Source organism: Phoenix dactylifera, chromosome 6, assembly GCF_009389715.1.
Source record: "Phoenix dactylifera cultivar Barhee BC4 chromosome 6, palm_55x_up_171113_PBpolish2nd_filt_p, whole genome shotgun sequence".
NCBI classification, from domain to species: domain Eukaryota; kingdom Viridiplantae; phylum Streptophyta; class Magnoliopsida; order Arecales; family Arecaceae; genus Phoenix; species Phoenix dactylifera.
In genome coordinates, this window is record NC_052397.1 from 4,841,612 (window position 1) to 4,861,159 (window position 19,548).

Genomic DNA, 19,548 nt, shown 5'->3' on the forward strand with positions numbered 1-19,548 from the left:
CTGAAGGACAGAAAACCACGAAATTTTCAATGGCATGTACGTCTTCTTTATTACTCTGGATGTGGTCCTCACAAATTCCTTTAGAAGCCGCGTGTGGTACTCCAAGCTTCCACCACGCCCCACCGAGAATCCTTTAAGGCACCTCCCTTGCACCTTCGAGTGGTCCAGAGATGGCCCATGAGTGAAAGCTTGGGGCCCCCCTGCTCGCTGGTCTTTTTCCCACCAATGGATCCCCTGTAATCATTTGATAAAAATAGTCAGGTTAATATCATAAAATGTTTCTTCAGTTTGATCTGAATAAAGGTAAGATTCAATAGGAAGGTGCATTTATAGGTACCCAAGAGCGACAATCAATGCCTTGTTCATCAGAGAAGCTCAGGCTCACATATCTTGAGAATCAATTAATGAGGAGCTCTGCAATGCTAGGCCATCTTTGTAATAATGTCCTCTCACGGCAATTCATTAGCTTGAAGCCATGCTGTGATGGTTGCAATCGTAATTGCCGCTTCGTGTCAGAAGATAGAAATGAGCTCTAGATCTATATTGGAGAAGATAATTTTTATGATTCCAGAGAGTGTCAAATCTGTGTTATTTTACTTTAAACAAGGAATTTTACTACGTTTCTTTCGGTCATCTTTATAGGGACTCTAACGTGCCGAAATGTTCATTAGATTTCTTCTCTTGTTCTCTGAACCATGAACACGCTCACAATGTTTGTTTGGTAGCCTTGAGTTCACGTTCATCTCAAGACTCATTCATCTGCAAACATTCCTGCATCATTGGCATAATACTCCGATCAGGCCTTCAATCCTAACAAATAACTTCCTAAACTCGTCAAGTTTTTCTCTGTCATTGTCCAAGCATACCTTCAATTAGCTCTCCACCTTTTCCTATAATCATACCAATCCTAACATTCATCTAAGCAAATTAAAAAAAAGAAGAAGAAGAAAGAAACATTTCAAACTCTAACTGTTGGGGAAAAAATAGACCACCCTACAAATACAATTAAAGCAATCCGACCCGAGCTCATGCAGTCCGACCCGAGCTCATGCAGACCGAGCTCAGAAGGCTGCTGAGCACAGAAGGTCAAGCACAGAAGGCCGAGCTGACCTCAGAAGGCCGACCTCGTCGTCCACATGCTGCGGCCATACCCTGCAGCAGCCTCACCGCACCATGCTTTACTTGCCGGCCACGCCACGACATATTAATTAGGGATCATATCCTGCTACGACTGTCAACGCCTCACCATTCCCAAGAATGGACTGCACTACGTGCCACAAGCAAGCTCTGGCTGTGCGCCATCTCCTCCCATGATGGGAACGGGCCATCCACGGCAACTCATTACTTCACACGCCCATGTCCAATCGTGACGATAACCCATTAATTCGCCCAGTCACATCATAGGTAACCCTGCTACTCCCCCTATAAAAAAGAAAACTTCTTCGTCCCAAGAGGAGGCTTCGGAATTCTACATACAGTCCATCTCCTTCTCCAAAATTAAGCCCCCCTCCGACTTAAGCATCGGAGGGCCGGCGCCGGAAACCTCGGCCGTCGGCTTTTTTGCAGGTCCTCCGGAGGACACAGCCCGCCGACGTACCATCACCCGCTATTCCCGCACCGGAGCTCCTTCTTCTCAGCCAAGTGGTTGCCCCCGGGTCCAATTTCCAGCAACACTAACCATACAGCATATACAGCTATGCCCTGACCTTATCAGCTTATATAGCTTTCTATCATCCAATTTTGCAATCTAAAAAGTACTATAAAGTTTATGGGTATAATATTCTCACTCCACTTCACTATAATTCTGGTGAAAATACTGGTATAGTTGTTCAAAAGATTCAAGATTACAGAAGAAGAATCCATCCGAAATATTTCCAACCAAAAAATTAATTGAAGCCATTCTAAATCGAATTCATATAATGTTAACATAATGCTAATTGTATATTCAGCTTTCAAATGATTTCTGTTTTCTAAATCATTTAACACAATATTAGATGCAAAGAGCAAGTTTCTAGGGGCATCCTTTTGAACTGAAGCAACAAATTCCTCTCTGATTGGTGTATGCTTACCATAGATAGCGTCGCTAGTCACACAGCTCTTGGCAACAGCGACTATATATGTGCGTACTTGCCTCAGCCCAAGATTCTAAGCGATTCTTGTGAAGTAAAACAGTGAGCAAATGTGCCATCTTTTCATTGCGCAGATGACAAAAATTTAACAATTTACTTGGCAAAATGAAATGCCCTGGACCTTCTATCCCCCCTTAATCAGATCTCGGCCAGTACAACTCTTGCCATGGTAATAACTGTAATCATATCAAGGAAAAAATGACCCTGCACTCTTGTGAGATTTCATCATGGTTGGGTAAAGTGCAGCTTAGCATGTCTGATAACTTTTATGGATCTAGTGAAACCTCCTGTAACCAAACAAAGCATGAACTAAAAGATTCTTATGGAGTTGGTGAACCTCATCCTCACACATAACCAAATAGTAGACCATGAAATTGGTTGCCTTATGTTATGATTGTCAAAGTGAAAGAATGACAACATGCAGCGAGCACTGGAGATTTAAACATACACCAGCTGAAATAAGACAAAAATCTCAGGGAAGTTCTTTTACTTGATATTTCAAATAAAAGGTAGCACCACTGTTAATGTGCCTTTCGGAGCATGGAAAAAGATTTGATAGGCCAGCCCAAAATTCTATGGAAAGAAGAAGAAAAAAATCTACGAATTTTTTCTGCCAAAGACTAAGATATGGGTTAGGTTTGGACAAGCTCTTAGAAAATACAAGCCAAATGAGCCAATAGGCCCAATTCCTACGAAATTTTCAGCTCAACATTGTAGAAATATTCAAACATGTCCTATATACATCCCTCTTTAAATTCACTATGATATTTCCCTTCAATAATGTAGAAGGCTCTTCTGCTCTATGAAGGCAGGCCACCTGAAGGGTCTTGGATAAGTGGATCATGCATGAGTATCTACTTGGCGAACCAACTCATGGATCTATGAAGCCAAATAAATCCCTGAGAGTAAGTACTAAGTAGAAAACATTCTACTATTATTATCTTTTATATGTCACTATTGTTTTTTACACTAACTTCGTACTTCTTATCTGGATGAATGGATCCTATGTAGGATCTAACGAAAGAAGCATCCAAAGTGGAGCACAGATGATGGGCAGGAACATTTTCTCTTGCCAAAAGTATACACCGGATATTAAATTGTTGAGCAATTTGGAGGAGAGAGCGCCCATGTTTCCAAGATCATGCTCTCTGGCTCATCTCTTAGAATCATGCTCTCAGTTTATCTGTAGAGCCCCGTTTCACTGTAGGCCTGGTCCAGCCTGTTGGGCTTGGGCCGGCAGTTTGGGCCACTCAGCGTACGCCCGACACGTGAGTCACGGGAGGAAGACTCCCTCTTCCTCCATAAGTCTGGCAGGGAGCGGAATTTGAAGGCATGTTGGACTCCGGCAATGCTTGGATTTGGCCTATAAATAGGCCCATCTGTCTTTCCTTTTGGCATTGCTTCTCCTTCTCGATCAATCGCCAGTGATTGTATCGAGTTTTCCTTTGATTTCAATCAGAAGAATTTCACCATGTCACCGTCGATTCAACTGGGGAAGCACGCCATAGGTAAGCTAAGGTTTTCCAACTCCTCTCTCTCTCTCTTTCTTTCTTCTTGTTTAGGCCATTGATTTTCTTTGAATTGAGCCGGCTAATCGCCGGGATTCAATTTGAAACAGGTTGCCCTATTTCGGCGTCTCTTTTCTCTTGTGTGCTTCACCGTCGGCCACCAGGATTGGCCGAGCTTTGCCACCCCTAGGGACCCCTGAGTTTGGGTAATAGCTGGTCAGTGCGCCGACCATGATCTATGTAGAGTTGATCACCCCTTGCTCTTCTGGATTTTTCTTTCTTCTTCCTTGTGTCGGCCGGCCACCATCGCCGGTAAGGCAACGGCCGACGGGCCACCCATAGCCACCGTCATCAGGGGTGGCCACCATGGATGCCGCCCCCTCTGATTCGAAGAGGAAAGGGAGAGATGGGCTCTCCCCTATTTTGGGGAAGAAGGGAGAGCCCTCTCTCTTCTCTCTCTCCTCTCCCTCATCTCTCTCTTAGTTTTCTCCTCTTTTATTTCTCTCTCTTCATATAGTTCTTTGGACCCAACAGAAAGTCCCAGATGTTTTCATTGTGGACCCAGATTGACCCTAATAGACGGTCCTGGACTAGTATTGCTGCAACCACCCGTTGCGCTAGAGTTACCCGACCATTGCCGAGCAATGTTGGACTCTATCATCATAAATCTCTATTGTGTTACCCATACCATGGTCCGATTTTACTTTCATAATTTGACTAGCTTGATTGGCCAGAGCGAACCGACTCGGATCATCAAACACTGCTACCCAGTCGACTCTGTCCGTCCGACACCCGACTGTTGTGAGCTACCATTGGACCCATAATTAATAATTCTTGATCTATTACCTTTTTCTTAATTGGATATATATTTCTCGATGGAGTTATATTATATTAACTGATTCGAACAATTGGGCATTGTCATCTAACTGGCCTCGTATATCTTTCTATACAATCTATTTTTATAGTCAAGCCCTAATTTTATATGGGGGTACAGTCATCTGGACACGAAGAAGTCCAACGAGATCTTATACTCTAGTTCTAAATTGAGGTAAGGTCCTGACCCTTTATTTTAATTTTCAATTAAAGAAGAATAGAGAAAATATGGGTAATTCAAATATTAGCACTCTAAAATTAGGTAATTACTGAATAATTTATTCATTAATATGTTGAGTGATTGATAAGGGATAAATTAGTGTTATATTGATATTAAATTAACTGGACATATTAGGTATGGGTTGATAGCATTGTAGCTGCGTTGGATTCCGATAGAGATAAGAATTTCTGTACTCGATCACCATATATATATGTGTGTGTGTGTGTGAGAGAGAGAGAGAGAGAGAGTATGTGTTTATTGGTTTGTATCGCTGAATTTGCTTTGTGAGATTTACATCGATAAATTTGATTGGGCATGTAATGATATATTTTATATTAGTTTCAGTATAAATATATCCGTATGGTTATTATATGTATCAGATATTGAGAACGTGATTATATGAACATGATTATATGAACAATTAGATCTTGGATTTGAGAAAAATTCGTTGTATAAGTGGTACTGATTTGACAAGAGTAACATGTAAATTAGATGGATAAGATACGGTTTAGACTAACCTCGTCATGGGATAGCACCCATAAGCCGATGCATGGGATAGTGTCTATGAGCTTATGCGTGGGATAGCCACCACGGGCTTATGTATGGAATCTTCCTAATACCATGGGCTGACATATGAAGATAGTTTCTACAAGCTTATGCATGGAATAGCCTCCACGGGCTTAACACGTAGAATCTTTATAGCATTATGGGCTGACACATAGGGATAACCACCACAAGTTTATATGTGGTATTGTGTCAATCTGGGACTGAGTCATAATCGTGGTTAGTCTAAAGTTGAAAATTAATCAATGAGAAACATGAAAATCAAGTTAACAAAAAAGGGATAAAATGACATAAAAAAATGTTGTTGAATAATTAGTTACATTTGATATATATGTATCTTTATATCTTCTTTGAAAAAGATGATAATAAGAACTTTTATCCATGTTATTTGTATAAGCTTTTCGAATATTGTACAATATTCATTTTATGTTGCTAATTGATTATTTTCTTATTCCTTATTGCATAGCGGTTTAAAATTCTTATTAGGCCGTAAAGCTCACAATCTTTTTTCTCTTTCTCTTTTTCAGAGTTACAGGTTGCGTAGTAATTAGTTATGGTTGAGATCACAAGTGGAAGGAATAAATTGACAGAGCATTATTGATACTGATTGGATGATTAAATTTAATTTTTTTAGCCTAGCATATTCTCTGGCTCTGCCTTGGAAAGCTTGCAGCCGTATTACATTCGAGACCTAGATGTTAGGTTCAGGGCGTGACATTATTGACCCTCTTGTTGGTCCCCATCTGGCTGCAGTGGCTCCGCCGACACGGCTAAATTACAGTTCACTGATGCTAAGACAATTGCAGGAAGTCGGTATTCTGTTCGGACGCCCAATCTCTGTTGATCCAATCTTCCAGCGTTAAAGCTTGACTATGAGCCTCTTGGACTGCTTAAAAGCTTGTCCAACTTGTGCATGATAAGAAGTTCGCGTGGGATATAGTTGAGGAGGATTCACCTGTACAGGATATCTAAACAGCATTCTGCTTTCCAAGACTAGGAAGGCTGGTGCAGTCTGTAGTGTGAATCTATGCATAAAATTAATTCGGGTGAAGGAAGCAGCCAAAGGTTTTTGCTTGGGTTATCATTTGAAAATGCGATTTCTTTTAAATTATCTATTATATATATATATATATATATATATATATATATATATATATATATATATATAAAACAGCACTTGCACATTTTGATAAATGTTTACCTATTTCTACTGGGAGTGTCAATGGAACAGTTGGCCCAATCAGCTTGATGACCCAACCCACAGTTCCGATTTAATAATTAGATCCCTGGTCTAGCTTATGATAGGGAAATTAAGGCCCATATAAGTTCTTTTTTTATTTTTATTTTTTTCGTTTTTTAGCACCTCTTTGGATTGAGAAAGATGCAGAAAAGATTAAAAAAATAAGGAGAGAAATTGTATTTCTTTCATTTGGTTAGAAAAATAAGGAAAAAACCAGAGAGAAAAGGGTAGCAATGAAAAAAGATCTCTCTCTCCAAGGCCACATATTTTTAGACTTCTTGGAGAATCAACAAAATTCAGCCCACAATCAGAAAAGCTTGAGATCAGTTGATGATCGCACTTTTTTTGCAGATTTGGTATGAAAGGAACTCTTGTATCTTCCTCAAAAGAAATTTAACTATTTATGTGGTACCATGCAAAACACCCTATAATTCTAAGCTTTGGGAGAATATCTGTCCATTCATATGGCTGGATAGCCATGAGAAGCTCTTGGCTACTCTTTTGCCTCTAATGTCATCTCTTTAATCATTATTTTGTACTTTTATTTTAACATTTTTTTGTATCTTTTCTGTACTCACATTCTTTTTCTAATAAATTTGGGGGAAGTATTCTCTCACTTCTTCCATTTCATCTCCAAAAAAAAAAAAAGATAAAACTCAAACTAGAGGTTATGTATGTACTAATAAATAAAGTTCATAGAAATAATATAAATATGAAGATTTAAGGATTTGAATGCAGATAAAAAAACCTTCGAAGGGTTATGTGCAAAGGTCCTTCACAAAGGAATAAGTTTCTTATATTGAAATAATCTGGAATATTTTTCTAGAAGGGGAAATACAACTAAAATTCTCATAACAAATAGAGGAAAACTAGCTAGAATTTGCTCCAATTTTAAGAATGTAGTAAAAGCACCAATGGTGGGAACTCAAAGTACTCCGATGGCAATCACTATGTGTATGTGATTTCAGATGGACTTCCTCGTATTTCGAGATAGCTTGACATGCCTTCTTCCATTTCTAGCTTCAAAACTTTGTCTAATTATCATTTTCCTCCTTCCCACTTACTATTGTTTCCCTCCTTTTATTCTCTTTCCATTATAACTCATATATAGATTGGCTAGGCCTTATCAGATGTACTGGTTTGGAATCATTAATCATACTGTACAAATAAAAAAAAAGAGAATTCTAAAAAGACAGACTACAAAGTGCGGGAGATAATTTAAGGCCATAAGCCAATTTAAGCACATTGCTTTTAGGTGTCTCTTGTTAGGAAATATAAGGTCTCTTGTTACTGTTCGGAGAAAAGAAAAAGTCCGTGGTTAGCACTTGACCTCAACTAGATTATGCGGTAATATGTAGTATTTTGACAAAGTGCATTTATAACTGTTATCGACATATAGTCAATTTTTAAGAAAACAAAAAGGCTTTATCGTGGTTAGTAGCTCATTTGAAGATACGTAGAGATCCTCATGTTGCGATGAATCTAACACCAATGGCTATGTTTATGCTACGTGCTTTATATTTACAAATTTATCTTCAAGACCAACATTTGAGCAAACACATAAGCTACACAAATAAAGTTGTTCATAGAAAGCTTGAGGATTCTAATAATGAAGCAATTAATAAGAATAGTCCTAATGGTGGTTTACATATGGTTAGGTAATACAAATTGGAAAGAGAATATCCATATTTTTGTTAAGGTTGTTGGATAGTTTAATAGGTCTACTTACATACCACTATTTTTTATAATTTTTTTAATATATATATATTTATATTTTTTTATAAATAGTTTTTGTAAACTCTATTTTTCTAATAGGGGTTGGGTGACTTTGCCTCCCTCTTCATAAAAAAAAAAAAAAGAATATCCATATTTTACCCAAAAAAAGAGAGAATATCCATATTAGCTAATACAAATCGGATTCCTTAATCATCATTACTTTAAAAAGAGTCGTCTAGGACTCCTTAATCTTCATTACGTTCTCTAACAGCTCACCTTATTAAATTGTGTGCGCTAAAAAGAATTACTATTTATGTGTTTTTCCACACAACCTCTTAAATGCTGGACTCGCATGGAAAAATGCTTCTTCTTATCTGGCATCTCTTTCCCATGGTCCGAGATGGACGTCCACGTCAGATCTGGTACACGGATTCCAGAGCGGCGCGAGTCCGAAGCGCGCACAGGGCTCGCGACGGTGACGCCTCCGTTAAGAGACGCACGTGTCGGCTAGCGCGGTTATTGTGGGGCACGCGTTACGTGTCGGCCGGTGGAAAGAGCCCAGCTTCGTTGGTGAAGTCACCGAAGCCGGCAAGTCCGTGGAAGAATGTTGCGGCGACGCTGACAATTTCCACTATGGATAAAAATTGGCTGTCGTGACACCCAACTTCATAACTTTACTCGATTCTCTCATATTCCAATAAAAATAATCGCTTGCAATTATTTATTTTTTGCATCCTTGTATATTATGATCGCGATTAGCGATAAACAGTTAGATGAGAGTGTGCATTGCACCAATTCTTTCCTTAATTTAAATTTTTTTTTGAGATATTGAATATTTTATGATCCCAATAATTTGTGACCCAAATATGAAATTTTATACAATGACATGGGTTGCCATGGCATTCTTGATGCCATAAATAAGATATACTAGGTATTCAATCTGGCCTTCTCCCTCCTCCTCATGGATGGAGTAAGGACTATGTTCATAAATTGCAAGATTATGCGGTACTAGATTTAGAAAATAATAATCCAAACTAAAGGGTTGATGATTTTTTTATTTTTTATTTTTATTTTTTGTCCTTATAAGCTTTTGCTATTACATTAATACATTATCATGTTTGGTTTTAGAAATAGATTAGGTGAGACGTATAAGTAGCTCAAACAGTTGAAACCAAGGTTGCAAATATCTAAGATATTTTTTTTGGAAACAAGACACTCTACATTTATTTTTTTTTCGTTTTTTTTTTAGTGCTACATTTTTTTTTTTTGAGAGAGAATAGACGCTCTACGTGTTGGGTTTTCGATATGGGAGACATTGTCCAAAAGGCAAAATACAAGAGCTGATGGTTGCCTCTCAACATACCCACCTCTAATAATGTTGTCACGATGGACCTTAGACCTTACCATCTTTCCTTGATGGATTTGGAGGATATTCGACCAACCTCAGGTCCTTTTGGCGTCTTGTATCTCTCAAGAAGCTAATCAAGTGGTGGACCAACTGGCTAACTTAGAAGTCATCGGGTAACAGCTAAAGCATCATCCAAGATACCTATAAGTGACTATGAAGGGCGAGAACAAAAATTTGATTTTTTTACCTATTTTAAAAAAATCTAAAAAAATAAATCAGAATAAAAAGATTTTTACTAATAGAGTTTATTGGTCTCCAAATTTAAAAAAAATAAGAAAAAGAAAAAAAATTGCACATGCTAAGAGAGACCACCTGTATCATCTTTTTCTTTGTCAAGTCTATCTTTTTATCCTATTTCTCATCAAGCCATCTCTCACATTTGTGCGATTTGTCTTTTCTTCTCGAGTCTATTTCTCCCTTACTTTTGAAAAATGTATATTAATGTACCTAAGGGTGTATATTAAAACGTTGGATGACTATTTTGCAAGGTATGTATTTTCTGACCGTACAGTGTGTACTGGTAAATACCATATTTTAGAAACTATGTATCAATTTATCTGAATGTATATATTCGGTTGTTATTAGATGTGTATCAGAAAAGTTTACAATACGTGTTGTTGACCCCCTAATGGATTTTGATGAATACAAAACACTAGAGTATAATTCCATTTATCTTAACAATTTAATTGAGGAATTTATGTGATTAATTGAGAATATTGTTAAGAAATGTCTAGGCAAGTTCCCATAATTTTTATAAATTTATTGAAGAATATTTTGAGTTAAAGAAAACAGATTAGGGACAGCCGAGACGTCTCCGGATAGTTTCAGAGACGTCTCTGGCACAAACAGGAAGAACTGGGACACTTGGAGACGTCCCCGGCACCTGCCGAGTCGTCCCCGCGCTAGCGGAGTCGACTCTCTCAGTAGCGGAGTCGACTCTCTCAGTGGCGGCAGAAAGGCAATTTTCAAGAGATATGCGCGAGACGTCCCCACTGTACGCGGAGTCGTCCCCGCAAGTAAAAAGGAGACTTCCCGAGTCGTCCCCAAGATAGCGGAGACGGCTCTCTCAGGGTTTTCCAGAGAATGGTTTTTTCGGTGATAAGGAAGCGGAGTCGACCCTGAGACAGCGGAGTCGTCCCCATGCATAAAGTGCAAACAAGCCGAGACGTCCCCTGAAGGAGCGGAGTCGACTCTCTCAGGGAATTCCAGAGGACATATTTTTCAGAGATAAAGAAGCGGAGTCGTCCCCAAAGCAGCGGAGTCGTCCCTATTCAAAAAGTACAAACAAGCCGAGACGTCCCCTTAAAGTGCCGAGTCGACCCCAGACAACGTAAAAAGTAAAATCTTGTAGCCGAGACGTCTCTCGTTGAAGCGGAGACGTCCCCGGAGCGCCTGGGACGCGACTGACAGCTTTTCAGGTTTGGTTTGAATTTCAAATCCTTTTTACTTTGTCTCTAACGGCTATATTTGCTTTTTTGGGCTATAAAAGGGACCTCTTAAGTGCTTCTCAACAACTCTTCACCAACCCAAAGCTAGATCATTCAAGAGAAAAGTAAGAAAGAAAAGTTCAGGGGAGTGAGTGCATTCAAGTGAAGAAATCAAGTGTTTTCAAGCTTCCCAAGTGATTTCAAGCTCAACCTCTCTCGTACGCTCGGGATTCAAAGCTCACACTCAACCCTACGCGGTCCACATCGAAAGAATCAACATTTCTCACGCTTCCAACGGCAAAAGGATTCTTCCGGGTTCTATTGTTCATAATTGTCATATTTGCTTTTTAGAGCTTTACTTTTCCTTTGTAAACTCCTTCATTGTGGTGCTTGTTCCAGTCAAGGGACTTGGAACAAGGGAAAGGCGTCCGAAGCCTAAGTGAAATTGGGGGTTTTAGGGTTTGTTGTGAGCCCGGTGTAAAACAACGAGTTGGATAGTGAACTCGCAAAACTACCGTACTGTAATCTTGGATTATAGTGGAAATTCCCAAAGGTGATTTAGGGAGTGGATGTAGGAGCAGTGGAAGCTCCGAACCACTATAAAACCTTGTGTTTGCGATTGACCTTTCTTATTCCTCCTTCTTTACTTTAGTGCATATATTCGTGTGTTTTATTTTTAATTAGTCAAAAGCTTTTAAAACACCCAATTCACCCCCCTCTTGGGTGACCATCTCTGGGCAACAAGTGGTATCAGAGCGGGTGCTCTGTGTATTTCTTGAAAGACCTAACCGTCTTAGCCAAAGATCTAGATGGCAACACCCTTTAACAATGTTCCTGCCGAGGGGCAAGCAACCAATAGACCTCCACTCTTCAATGGGACAAATTATACCTATTGGAAGACTAGAATGAGAATCTTCATTCAAGCACAAGACTATGCCTTGTGGAGGGTTATAGTCAAGGGACCACAAGAACCATCACACATGGTTAATGGCATTCGAGTTCCCAAACCTGAGGAGGATTGGGATGAGAATGATGATAGGATGGCTCAACTTAATTCTAGAGCCATGAACTCATTATTTTGTTCTCTAGATGTAAATGAGTTCAATAGAGTCTCCACATGTACTTCCGCTAAGGAAATATGGGATAGGCTTGAAGTTACCCACGAGGGTACAAATCAAGTCAAAGAGTCTAAAGTGAACATTCTAGTTCACAAGTATGAGTTGTTTAAGATGGAACCCAATGAAACCATCACATGCATGTTTACTCGCTTTACCGATATAATTAATGGTCTAAAGAGTTTGGGTAAATCTTATACTAACCCAGAACTTGTGAGTAAAATTCTCAGGTCTTTGCCGAAAGCATGGGAAGCAAAGGTCACGGCGATCGTAGAAGCCAAAGACCTCAACACTTTGGGATTAGAACAACTACTGGGCTCATTGATGACGCATGAGCTCACCATGAAGCAACATGAAGAAGAGTTGCCGAAGAAAAGGACAATCGCACTCAAGGCTACCTCAAGTGTGTGTGAAGAAGAGAGTAGTGAGAGTGAAGAAGAAAGCCAAGATGAGGACTTGGGTTTGATAGTAAGGAAGTTTAAGAAATTCATGAGAAGAAAGAAACCTTTCCCAAGAAAGAAATTTGGAGGGAGAAATGATTGGGAAAAAGAAAAGGAAAAAGAAAGAGATCTAATCATATACTATGATTGCAAGAGACCGGGACACGTTCGTTCCAAATGCCCTCAACAAAAGAAGTATTTTGGAAAGGAGAAGAAGAAGGCATTGAAGGCAACATGGGATGATAGTGACACATCATCCTCCGAGGAAGAGAAGGAAGAGACCGCCAATTTGTGCTTCATGGCGTTCGAAGACGACGAGGTATGTCAAAACCCAACTATAAATTTTACTTTAGAAGAATTATATGAAGCTTTTCAAGAACTTATGGGTGATTGTAGTATGTTAGGAGCAAAGAATAAAGAGTTAAAAGCCTCCAATCAAAAACTAAAGGAAGATTTTGAAAACCTATTAATTGAAAAGGAGAGCGTTAAAAATATTAACACTACTAACCTAGAAATTAAAAATTCAAAACTTAGCATTGAAAATGAAAAGGCAAAAACACTAATTAAGGAATTAAATCTAAAAGTAAAATCCCTACTTGATAATAATACCTCACTTGCACAAAATGTTGAATCCCTTAAAAAAGATAAGGAAGAACTAGTTAAAGAAAATTTGAATCTTAAGAATGAGGTACATAAGTACAAACCAATTGTTGAAAAATTCACACAAAGCTCTGAAAAATTAAATCTTATTCTTTCAAATCAAAGAGCTGTTTTAAATAAAGCCGGATTAGGATATAAAACTAACACACAACAAAAATACCTAAAGAATTTCTTTGTAAAAGCAAAAAATGTAAAAACTGAAAAACCTACATGTTTTCATTGTGGGAAGAATGGACATAAAGCCTACTCTTGTATTCAAAGAAAGATCCAAACTAACAAGAGTACATTTGTGAAAGCTAAAAACATAACTAAAGTATGGGTGCCTAAGGGAACCAACCACACTAACCACGAAGGACCCAAGAAAACTTGGGTACCTAAGAGCTTCACATGATCATTTTGCAGGTATGCCTTGCAGCCGGAAACAAAAAGAGAATGTGGTATCTTGATAGTGGTTGCTCAAGGCATATGACCGGTGACAAGAGTCTCTTCGTCACCTTGGAATCAAAAGAAGGAGGAGTAGTCACATTCGGAGACAATGCTAAAGGTCAAATCATTGGTGTTGGTAAAATCTCCATATCACCCTCCTCATTTATTGATAATGTACTGTTAGTCAATGGACTAAAACATAATTTATTAAGTATAAGTCAATTTTGTGACAAGGGATTTAAAGTATCATTTGAATCATCACTATGCATAATTAGTAGTCCAATTGATAATGAGATCATACTCACAGGACATAGGCATGGAAATGTTTACATGGTAGATCTTGATGATCTCACCATGAAGGATGGCCAATGTCTTGTAGCCATGAATCCCAAAGTCAATGAGACTAGTTGGTTATGGCATCGTAGGTTAGGGCATGCTAGCATGGATTTAATCTCAAAATTAATTACAAAGGATCTAGTCAAAGGACTACCAAAAATAGACTTTGAAAAGAATAAAATTTGTGCTGCATGTCAATTAGGGAAACAAACAAGAAGTTCTTTCAAGTCTAAGAACATAGTCTCAACATCAAAACCCTTAGAACTAATTCACATGGATTTGTTTGGACCCACTAGAACTGCTAGTCTAGGGGGTAAGAAATTTGGTCTTGTAATTGTTGATGATTTTTCATGTTTTACATGGGTTTCATTTCTTGCACACAAAGATGAGTCCTTTCCCGCTTTTATCAAGTTTCATAATAGGGTTTCAAATGAACTCAATCTTAAACTAAAAGCAATTAGGAGTGATCATGGTACCGAGTTTGAAAATCAGTATTTTGAAAAATTTTGTGAAGAAAATGGTATCAATCACAACTTCTCGGCACCTAGGACACCCCAACAAAATGGGGTGGTAGAAAGGAAGAATCGCACACTAGCAGATATGGCTCGTACCATGTTGTGCGAATCGGATCTACCAAAGTATTTTTGGGCTGAAGCAATAAATACTTCATGTTATATCTTAAATCGTGCTTTAGTTAGATCCATCTTAAAGAAAACACCTTATGAGTTGATAAAAAGTAAGAAACCTAATATAAGTTATTTTCATGTTTTCGGTTGTCGATGCTTTATTCTGAACAATGGAAAGGACAATCTAAGTAAATTTAGTGCTAAATCAGATGAGGGGATCTTCTTAGGTTATTCCTCATCTAGTAGAGCATACAGGGTCTTCAACAAGAGAACTCTCGTTGTTGAAGAATCCATTCATGTTGTTTTTGATGAAACTAATGGAGATTCTTCTAGAAAAGAAGAAGATGGTGATGTAGGTATACTTGAAGACCAAATGAAGGAACTCTCCACTCAAGACAAACAACATGAGGATGAGATCAAAGAAGATACAAATCAGCGAGATGAAGAAGATCAACCTCCATCAAGAAATCAAGATCTTCCCAAAGAATGGAGGTATGCACATGGTCATCCAAAGGATCTAATCCTTGGTGATCCTTCACAAGGAATAAGAACTAGATCCTCTTTAAGAAACACTAGTAATTATCTTGCTTTCGTTTCACAAATAGAGCCTAAATCACTAGAAGAAGCTGAAAAAGATGATAATTGGATGAATGCTATGCAAGAGGAATTAAACCAATTCGAAAGAAATGAAGTTTGGACTCTAATGAAAAGACCCCCTAATGTTTCAATCATAGGCACCAAGTGGGTGTATAGAAATAAACTAGATGAAGATGGAATAGTAATAAGAAACAAAGCTAGGCTAGTGGCCAAAGGATATAATCAGGAGGAAGGAATAGATTTTGATGAAACTTTTGCTCCTGTTGCTAGGTTAGAGGCTATTAGACTACTTTTAGCATATGCATGCTTCATGGATTTTAAACTCTATCAAATGGATGTAAAAAGTACATTTTTAAATGGTTATATAATGGAGGAAGTTTATGTAGGACAACCTCCAGGTTTTGAAAATCACTTACATCCAGATTATGTGTATAAATTGCATAAAGCATTGTATGGCCTTAAGCAAGCCCCTAGGGCATGGTATGAAAGATTAAGTAATTTTCTAATTGAAAACAAATTTAAGAGAGGAAATGTAGACAAAACCCTCTTTATTAAAAGAAAAGGAAATGACTTATTGCTTGTACAAATTTATGTGGATGATATAATTTTTGGTGCTACTAATGACAGTCTTTGTCAAGACTTTGCCAAGCTTATGCAGGGAGAATTTGAAATGAGCATGATGGGTGAGCTCAACTTCTTCCTTGGGCTACAAATAAAACAATCAGAGGAGGGCATCTTCATCAGTCAGTCCAAATACATCAAGAAAATGTTGGAAAAATTCAAGATGAAGGATGCAAAGGAAATCAGCACACCTATGGGCTCAAGTTGCAAGCTTGACAAAGATGAAAAAGGTAAAAGTATAGACTGCAAATTGTCCAGAGGTATGATAGGCTCTCTACTTTACCTTACTGCTAGTAGACCAGATATATTATTCAGTGTTTGTATGTGTGCTAGATACCAAGCATGTCCTAAGGAATCACACTTGCAAGCTGTTAAGAGAATTTTTAGATATCTAGTAGGGACATCTAATGTAGGCTTATGGTATTCTAAACAATCTGACATAAATTTAATTGCTTATTCCGATGCTGATTTTGCTGGGTGCAAACTCGACAGAAAAAGCACAAGTGGCACATGTCAATTCTTGGGTGCCAATTTGGTTTCTTGGTTTAGCAAGAAACAAAATTCAGTTGCCTTGTCCACAGCTGAGGCTGAGTACATTGCAGCTGGAAGCTGTTGTGCCCAAGTTCTTTGGATTAAGCAACAACTTGAAGATTTCGGTATCAAAATGGATAATATACCAATTAAATGTGATAATACAAGTGCAATTAATTTAACAAAAAATCCTGTCCAACACTCTAAGTCAAAGCATATAGAGATTAGGCATCACTTTATTAGGGATCATGTGCTGAAAAATGATGTGATGATTGAATATGTATGTACTGAAAATCAATTGGCTGATATCTTTACAAAGCCCCTTTGTAAAGAAAGATTCAACTTCTTAAGGAATGCTTTGAGCTTGTATGATCCTAGCAAATGAATTGAACTTGTATTGCATTGTTTTGCTGCGCAAACTAGTAATCAACCTCAAGGTAAACATAAGTGAAAACATGAATTCATGTAAGCTAAATGACGAACTGTTTGACTTTCCGGAGGATGGTTACCCTCCCTTGGACTCTTCATGGAGATATTTTCAGAGCCTATTTCATAGGTATTCGAAATTTGGTCAAACATTCCTCATTTCAATATTAATAATTCAAAAATTATTATCAAATTATTATAGGATGTATCATTAAGGGGGAGGATCACAAACAAATTCACTCTAAGTTTATCAAAAGAGATCATGTTGATTAGGGTGATTAAACAAAAATTGGGAGAAGATAGGATTTAGTCTGAAATTTTTCAGTGCCGGAGACGTCTCTGGCAAATCGCAGAGACGTCCCCCCAGGGGAGACGTCTCGCCTTAGTCGCGGAGACGTCTCGGGGACCGAATGAGGGCTTTTAAAATAGGTCGAAATAGCTCGAGCCGACCCGAGCTTTCTCCTTCATCCCCGACCAAAACAAAAAACCCTAGCCTCCATTTGCTCTCCACCTCAAACCCTAGCCTCCGTTTGCTCTCCATCACAAACCCTAGCATCCATGGCACCAAAGAAGGCTAGGACGACCCGTGGAAGGCGACCTAGGGCAGCGGCCGACGGTGAGGAACGGCGGGAAGAACCCTCCGCGCCGTCTCCTCCGGTTGCTCCGCCAACCACGACTATTTCCTGTGCAAATCGCACAGTCACGACCGGAAGGTACATAGATTTCTCATTTTTAGATCATGAGGGGTTCTCTATTGGAGAGAGACTCCGAGCCCAAGGGTGGGAGCACTTTTGTACCCTCAATACCTCGACCTACCCCGGCCTAGTTAGAGAACTTTTTAGCAATATGGCCTTAGGGGACATAGGGTACACTGCATATGTCCGAGGGACATTAGTAGAAGTCAATGAAGATGTCCTATCCACTGTCTTACAAATCCCTAAGGACGGTGAGGCTCCAACCTCACATCCCCAAAGGGAATCAGCCCTAAATCTACTTTTAGGAAGAGAGGACTGCGGCCCTCTTGATGTTGTCAATTCCCAGGACCTAAATGCAGAGATGAGACTTCTTTTAAGTATTGTCAACCGGGTCCTATTTCCCAAAACCGGTCGCTTCGATTTTGTTTCGGAGCGAGATTTAGTTATAATGCACCATATCCTACTAGGGATACCCCTAAACCTCCCTAGACTTATGCTAAACTACATTGCCCTATGTCATAGGTATTCTAGGTTTAGTTTACCCTACGGCATGATCTTTACCTTAGTTTTCAAACACTTCAAAGTTCCCATTCCAACAAATGAACCTGCAAAGCCCTTGAGAAACACCGACTATTATAATGAGGGCACAATGAGAAGAATGGAATTTCATAAGATAGATGGGTCGTGGGTGAAGGTACCAAAGAGAAAAGCCCAAATCCTAGAGCCCGAGAACCCACATCATGAGTCTGACCATCACTCTCCTCCACCTAGCCACTTGGATATCCCTGATATACCCTCCAGCTCAGCTGGACCTTCCACATCCATGCCACCACCTCCTCCAGTTAGTGGGCCCTCCTTCCTGTCAGAGGATCAGATGCGCACCTTAGCATCTGCCATTTGCCAGCAGATGAGGGAGGAGATGAGATCCATGATCTCTACAGAGTTGGCCCCCATCAGAGCTTCACATGAAGGGCTTCTACAAGAGATGAAGGATATTAGAAGTCAAATTGAAGCTACAACACAAGAAATAATGGGTGTGGGTGCCACCCAAACCATCAGATCAATAGAGCTCAAGGACAGCTTGAGGAGCATTTCCAAGAGTCTCAAAGAGCTGACAAAACCAGATGGCAATGTGGGCACCTTGGTTGCCCAACTCAGAGGAAGAATTGAAATGGCAACCATAGAGTTTGAAGCACTTGTGGCAGGTTTCCACAAGTCACAGGGAGATCAATTTAAGACCCTCATGGATTCCATCAATGCATTCATAGATGCAGCTTGTAAGGTTTATGAACAAAATACAGCTGGTAGGGCCCATGAGCAACGTCGCCGATGAGGGACATTTTGCAGGCTCTTCTTTTTGTAAATCCTAGGCTGTTTTGAAACACTTTTTGTATTAGAAATCAATACTTGTAATGATTTCTTCTTTTGACTATGTACTGACTTCGAAGATTTACAATGACATATGAATGACATACAATTTCTTTTGCAACCCTGTGTACATTTCCAACTCTGTATATGTAAATATGAATGTGCCTCTTGATGTGTCATAAGAATCTCATAACATACATTATGTATTCAAATTTGGCACAACTTATCAAAGCATATGAAACAGGGGGAGCACAACCTGAATATCAAAGGGGGAGTAAAATGAATGCTGAACTCTTTAATAAAGAAAACTTGAATATCCTTGAGTGGTTAATTATAATATACTATGAATTGAGTTTTAAGCACCTAATGATAATTTGTCCCCTTCATTGTTGATGACAAAAAGGGGGAGTAGATATTGAATATGGAGATATTAAAAGGGGGAGTAGATATAATTGAAAGGGGGAGTAGATATATAGAAAGAACCAATATGGATATTGAATATGGAATGCAAAATTTATAATCATACTCCAAAGTTGATTTAGAAAAGATAAAATTGAAGAATATTGACTTGATTCAAATTCAGCATCAATATTTCATTTTAACTTGATTCAAATTTAGTTGA